Raw genomic sequence first — 7,259 nt, 5'->3', positions numbered from 1 at the left:
AAGACTGGGGGTAATTCTTTATGGGAGACTTTTATTAGATTTGCGCAGAGCTTCCGCTACGAGTATACATAAGTGAGTGGTACCGAGCCGGGAGGCCAGTCGATTTATATAGATTGATGGTGACTCATCCTTGTGACGCAGTTGGTGGCCCTGATCACACTAATGTGAAATAAATTATTTTTAGTAGCTGCTTTTATTTTTACTTTCAGGTTTTCACTAAAGAAGATTAGTAGAGCTATAATCATTCGATTCTTGTTTTAAGCTGGAAGATTTAATTTAAATTTAAATATTTATACACTTACAATAAATCTGAGAGTAATAAATCCATTATATTTTTGAGCCTCCGAATTTGTAAAGAAATCACAAATTAAATGAATGTTTAAATTAAACATCCGACATAGGCTTTAGGCTTTTTAGGTAGGTAGGGTCGAATCACACGAGGGTGCGATTTTTAATAGCGTTTCAGCATTCAATTACTTTTGTAAGTGACCGCACGTGCAATTGCATGATTTCACAAATAAATTGAATGCAGTTATTAAAAGTAAAACATTTTTTTTTTTTGTAAATTTATCTTTATATTACATCATCTGTTTCGAGCTGCTGTAATGGAATATCTACCGACGATTCTGTTCTAGGGCACAACTGTGACTTTTGCTTGTTGATGCGCGAGATTTATAATGTGAAACTATAATTTTTCCTCTCAGAAGAAGCAAGGTTTACTGGGCGACAGTGTAACCTCTACTCTTGCGAGACACGTGTGTAGTGTACAATGCGAGTTGTATCTAGCGCTCGCTACAAAGTGGGGATTACTGGGTGATATTGTTAAATTATCACTCATCCCCATTCGGTCTGGATATGGATTTAGAATTTTACAGAGTAAATCTTGCACTTTGATGTAGTGAGGTTCGCTAATTTCTCCAAAAGTGTAAGAATTACTCTGTGGTTGCGCGAAAGGCTCCGTAACTGCGCCACAGAGTAATATTTTATCACTTTTCCGAGTATATCTTACAGCGTACTTTTTTCCGTGTAAGAAATCCATATGTCACAGTCGAAATTAGAAAAAATTGAGGAAGGGGGTCATACCCGCATAATTTACCCTCGGTTCTTTATTTTTAAATTATTTTAAGGTTAAACGTAAAAATTAATTAAACAATAAAATATTTTTTAGTGTCGGAAAAGAACTTTTGTCTTCTTTTTGCTTGTTCTTGCAACGTATGTATGTGAAAAGTGCTCTGAAATTCTACTAAAAATTATTTTTCCATTACATGTTCAGTTATTTTAACCTATATGATTTACTGCAGCATTAGAAAGATTGAAAAGAGGCGATGGTTCAATGAAAAATGAGAGGAAAGGTCAAATAAAATAAATCTGTCTACGCGATGTTCGAATTCCGTTGGAGCTATAGGGTCTTTTTCCTCAGATCTTGTAATATTTATTGTTACATAAATTTGTAATATTATTATTGCAAACTGACCAGTATATCGAAGAATTTTAACATCCATAATTATTTAATCATTTCAATCGGTCACTGCTTAAGCACCATCGATTCAGGAAATTTTCCCTGAATTATTTTTCTTCTATTTTTAATCAGAACCATCATGACGTTTGTCCTTCTTCTCCCACCAACATTCCCTAACCAGCTAACCCCTCCCCTTGTTCCAAAAATTTCTCCCCATATTTACAGGCTCGACTCCCCGTTATGAACCCTAAAATAGTTCTCTATTCCCCCCCTGACAAGATAGTTAGGCATATTCCTTGAAACCTCAATGTCCAATTACATTCTAACTCTCCTGTATACTATTTACCTCCTCACTTACCTTTTACCCGCACACATCCACTTCATAAAATAATACACTCATCCCTTTCCTTCTTCGTCAAATCTTTATCAATGAAAACGTTCTTATCCTTTACTTATTTTTGTTTCGCATTACCCCCAACTTTTCTTGTAAGCTCAGCAATTCCACAATGACCACTTCATTCTCCTTCCTCCTCTCCAGCCCAGCTTTCCCTACCTTGCCTTTAACTCACCTCATGCTCGGTAGCAGCGCTTCCACCCCCTTCCTTTCTTCCCCACTCTTTAGCTTCAATCCTCTCATCACAATATTATTTCTCCTATCAGCCTTCTCTTTTCTTTCCATTCTTAACTGCATTACCCTTATCCTTTTTCTATCCGCTCTCTCATCCTGTTTATTTCTACGCTCCCCCACTTTCTCTTCTATCATATTCTCTATCAATTCCCAAAGACCTTTCTTCTTGCCCTTCCCGCTGTCATCTACTGTCATTTCCGACCTGCCCTCGACATTCTCAAGCCTTTTTTTCCGTCCTTTCCTCATTTGATCTTTTTTTCTTCCTTACTTACACCACCACTCTCACTCTCTAATGCTTTTGCTTTCTCCCTCACCTCTTTTACCTCCTTTTCCTATTTGTCGCATCTTTCCCTCTGTTCCTCTTGACTTTCTCTCTTCCTTTTAATAAGATCCTCCCCCTTAGTTGCACGAGACGCTCTTTCCCTCGCTTTCGTACTTCCTTCGATCGGCTTTTTCCCACTTCCCGACACGCCGTGCCGTTCGTGACCGGGCCATGCACAGTTGGCCGTCGTGACCTAGTGGAAATTTCCTTCCCGTCGAAATCACTACCTGTACTGCCAGTACTTTCTCAAACCACCTCTCTGTTCTGTCCGTAACTGGGACCCCTCCATGCGAAAAGTAGACCCTTTTCTCTTCCCTAACACCCCCCAGCACTGTGAGAACCATATTTGGTCCCCTTGAAGGCTCAAATTCTTGACAAATATTTTCTCTTTAAGGCGAAACGGTAGGTTTGGCTGAGCACGGCAATGACTACAGTGACACTATAAGAAAATCGGAAATACAGTCTAGTGCCCCCTGACAAGTATGAAGACAACCTTATACCCGAAAATTGGTAGGATTCGGATGGTAAAATTTTTGACCTGTTAGAAAGAGAAACTTAGCAACGAGAGAGACGGACAATATTCAACCATTTTTATCAAGCCATGTTTCTCGGCTTACCTGCTCAGCTAAAGGGAAATATAGCAAATTGACAAATATCTCGTCTACACAATATGCGCGTGAAATATCAAATAATGTATTCGCATCCAATAAGAAAAAAAATTAAATTAATAAAATTGTGTTTATAAATTTTTTATGCGCCCACAAAATCTGATTTTATGAACAAAACATGTTTTTTTGGTAATTTTGCAATTTATCACGGTGAAAAATCGTAAAGCTAAAATCTAAAATATTGGAAAGTTTCATATTCCTCCAACTCGACAATTTAATTAAATTTTGTTCAATTTAATAAAGTGTTGCTGTTCATATAATCGAAGTGAGAGCAATTTCGTATGTAGTGGTCTTTTTACATTCTCATCCTAATGAGAAGGTATTGGTTTTATGTAAAATTTCACTTTGTCGGTTTTCATCAAATCTCCACGTTTTGAGACCCACTGAGTCAGAAAAAACGATTTTTACGAAGGTGTTTGTCTATCTGTCTATAGTCTGCATTCTGTAGGCACGATAACTTTCGAAAAATTTATCAGATTGGATTCTGCTTTGCACACTTTTTCAAGGTCTAAAAAGAAAGAACAAGTTCGTAACCCAGCTATTTTGGATCAAAATTCAAAATGTGAGCACGTTTTCAAAATCTTTGCAACCACATTTTTTCAAGGTTTCAAAATTCTATGAACGGTTATTCATACCACTCAGAAACTCAAACAATTTATCCTAATGACTTTTTTCTATAAAAAGAAAATTATCAGAGTTGGAGCGTTTTCAAAATCCGAAAAAACAAACCAAAATGAACATTTTAAGCCAAAAAACGCATGATATGAAAAAGATCAAGAAAATAAAAACTTTGATTTTTGAAAGTCCTACAAGGTGATCATAACAACTTTTTTAATTTGGTCGAAAAGTTGAAAATTCCCAATTTCATCGTATCAAAAATAATGAAAAATCCAAAAATTCCATTTCTCGATCCAAGTATGCAAGATACGAAAAAAATTAATAAACTGAAATAGCGCACCCTGGAAAGACCTACAAATTTCTAATAAATCACTTTTTGATAGGGCGCATAGATTTTGTTTTTAGTCGTAAAAAACAACACTAAAAATAAAAAATAAAAATTTTTTGGACTAGCGACACAAGCTATGAAAAAAATATGACAAAACTTGTTCATCCAAAAAAGAGCTATAATTTTTGATAGGATACGTAGTTTTGGCTTTGGACGTAAAAAATAACATTCAAATTAAAAATATTGAATTTTCTTGAACAAACGACCCTATGCAGGTGCGCAGTAGTTTTTATTTAATTGTAAAAAACAAGATTAAAAAATTTAAAAATTAGAAAAACAAGGAAATAAGAATTAGTATGATTTAATTTAATGCATATTATGAATTGTAATGGTATAAATTTATCACAATGATACATGTTTCAGCGCAGCTTAGAATACAATTTAAAGAAAAAGAAGAAACAAATATAAAAATAATCATGATAAATACAATTTGCTCTTTATTTTGCAATTTTTGAATAAGCAATCCCAGGCAGAGTTACATAAAGAATGTATCATATTTGATATAAAAGTGTTGTATATAATGTAGAAAAGTTGACATTTTGGACAAAATCGTGTGCAAAGCACGAGATACGTGATGAGAATGTGTTCGTTAAAGCCGAAAGAGCTTTAACAAAAGAGAGTTCAAAGTCACAAAATTACAGTTTTCGGCCCGTTGACCCCTGATTTTAAAAGGTGCGTCCACGAATGCGGAAGAAATGCAAAGACCGAGCTCGGAGTGCGATTGCCGTCAGTCACGCACCGTAGGTGATATCAAAACCTCGAGCTAAGTTCTTTTAACAAAAGAGAATCCGCAATCACAAAATTACAGTGGTGGATGTTTTGAGTCTTAATTTAAAAAGGTTTGCGTAAGAATGTGCGGAAATATAAAGACCGAACGCGTAGCGCGAGGTAAATATATAATCGAGCGCGAAGCGCCAGATAAATACATCATCGAGCGCCAAGCATAAGAATCAACAGTAGCGCGCCCTAGGTGCACTCAAACTGGCCTTTTCAACGTTTAATCTTCAATAAGGTAATTAAATTTTCAACAAAATAGTCGAATTTGGAACTAAATTAATGAATTTTCGAGTAAATTGATAAATCGGCAAGTAAGAAAATAAATTATTAACGAAGTCTGTCAACTTTAAGCTAAAAGACATAAATTTTCAATCTGCAAGACGATTTTTCTACAAAGCAGACGAATTTTCAATCCTGAAATATTAATTTTCTACAAAAAATACAAACTTAAAAAAAAAATCATTTAATTTCCAACCAAAGAGAATAATTTTCAATACAAATAATCAATCGTCAACAACAAATTTAAAAAAGTAGTTTAAGGCACGAATTCAATTTTTTAACCAAAAAGACGAATTTTCAGCATATAAAGATTTCTCAGTCCAGAATAAAAAAAAGTAATTGAACTTTCAAGTCAAAAGACGAATTGTTTTGTAAACTTGAAAACAAAATTAATTTTTAACAAAGTGGTTCAACTTTTATCCAAGTAGTTGAATTTTCATTGTACAAAAATCAATGTTCAGCTAAATATGAAATAGTTCAATTTTCCAATAAAAAAGTAATTTTAAACTAATAATATAATACATTGAACCCTAGATTACCCCTCTATAGGGGTAATTCCTCACCAAGGCCAGTCCCAAAATCGACCCAGTATCAGAGTTTCAGTGTAGTTGATATTCCAAACACAAACGATGACTCTAGTTAAGCTTACTCTGGCGATTTCTTTATTTTCACTGGCCTATAAAATAATACAATCTTTTGGAAAGTTTTTAATATACAATCTTTTATATACTGAATAAAAAAATTTTAATTGAAAAAATTAAATTTTCTAATTTATTATCATAAACAATTATTTAAGAAGGAAATTCCTGACTTTTGCAAGATTTTTGTCTAAGTCACTGACTCTAACCAGCCAAAAAAATCCCTTCGTTTTTCCCTGATTTACAGGTTTTAGCTAACCTGCAGTCATACGATTCATTACGAGTGAAATTAAATTTTTTCGAAATATTGATAGACAATAATGATTAGATTACAATTTCTTAATGAAATGTTAGTTAAAGTAGAAAAAATTGGATTTCTAGGAATCTAGACACCTTGCATACCCGTAAAATACTGGGCTTATTTTAGAAAAACTTTCTAATGCATATGTGGATTACTGTCTACCAAGTAGAAAAAGGCATGCGCGTACGGCCGAACACATATGAAGAGTTATTCCACTACATATCAGAACAATGCCTTGCAGAAGAGGTCTAGACTCTAGACTCTAGAGAATTTTAAAGCTTACATGTAGGCCCTTGGGCAAGGTGGTCATAAATTCGCCCATGGTACCTGAGACCAGTAGGTACGGACAAGCGATCGTCTTTTCCTCCACAGGCTACCTGTGTACCCTTTCTTTTCAGTATGCAACGATACAGCCCGTCACTTGGATTCAAAGTTGCTCCAGCCCTTCGAGGTTTGGCCCTTTTCTTTTCAACTTGCGTATTTCCTCTCTATTTTCTGGCCTATTCTTAAATTAAAATGCTAATAGGTCCGCAAAATCCTAGACATTTTTGTTAGTTTGAGAATATATTCGTACAATATACATGGATTCTCAACTATTCTGATTTGCAGTTCGAATTCTCGCAACCTCTTAATAATAATTTATTTTTTATTTTATTTAATAATTTTTAATTTTAATTTTAATTTCAACTAAAATTAAAACTCTTATACTGATATCGCGTTTGATATTAATATTTCTGAATTAAAAACTGCGGATAATAACATAAAAAAGACACTGATTTTTCAATTGTTTGAACAAAAATTGTTCAAACAAAATGTTTGATTTTCTGAGTAACGGCACAAGTGAATCATGAAAATTTTCATGATAAAAATGAAAACTGCCTCTCATAAAAAAATAGAATCAAGCAAATCTGTATAATTTTTTAGATGAACAATTTCGCTCTGAATATTTCTTGTGCACCATCCTTTTTAGATTCTAAAATAGCGTGCCAAAGGGGAATTAAATCGGATAATTCCTTCGTAAGTTATCGTGTTCACAGATAACGAAGACGGAAACCAAAGATAGACATTGAAGTAAAACTCATTTTTTGTCTAGCAGTGAACCCCAAAACGTCGAGATTTGATGGTGTCCGCGGAAGTAATTTTTCACATAAAACCAATACCTTCTCATTGAGATGATAATG

The sequence above is a fragment of the Belonocnema kinseyi genome, chromosome 10 (genome assembly GCF_010883055.1).
Source record: "Belonocnema kinseyi isolate 2016_QV_RU_SX_M_011 chromosome 10, B_treatae_v1, whole genome shotgun sequence".
NCBI lineage: Eukaryota > Metazoa > Arthropoda > Insecta > Hymenoptera > Cynipidae > Belonocnema > Belonocnema kinseyi.
The sequence above is the reverse complement of the archived record's forward strand: the minus strand, read 5'-3'. Positions refer to the sequence as shown.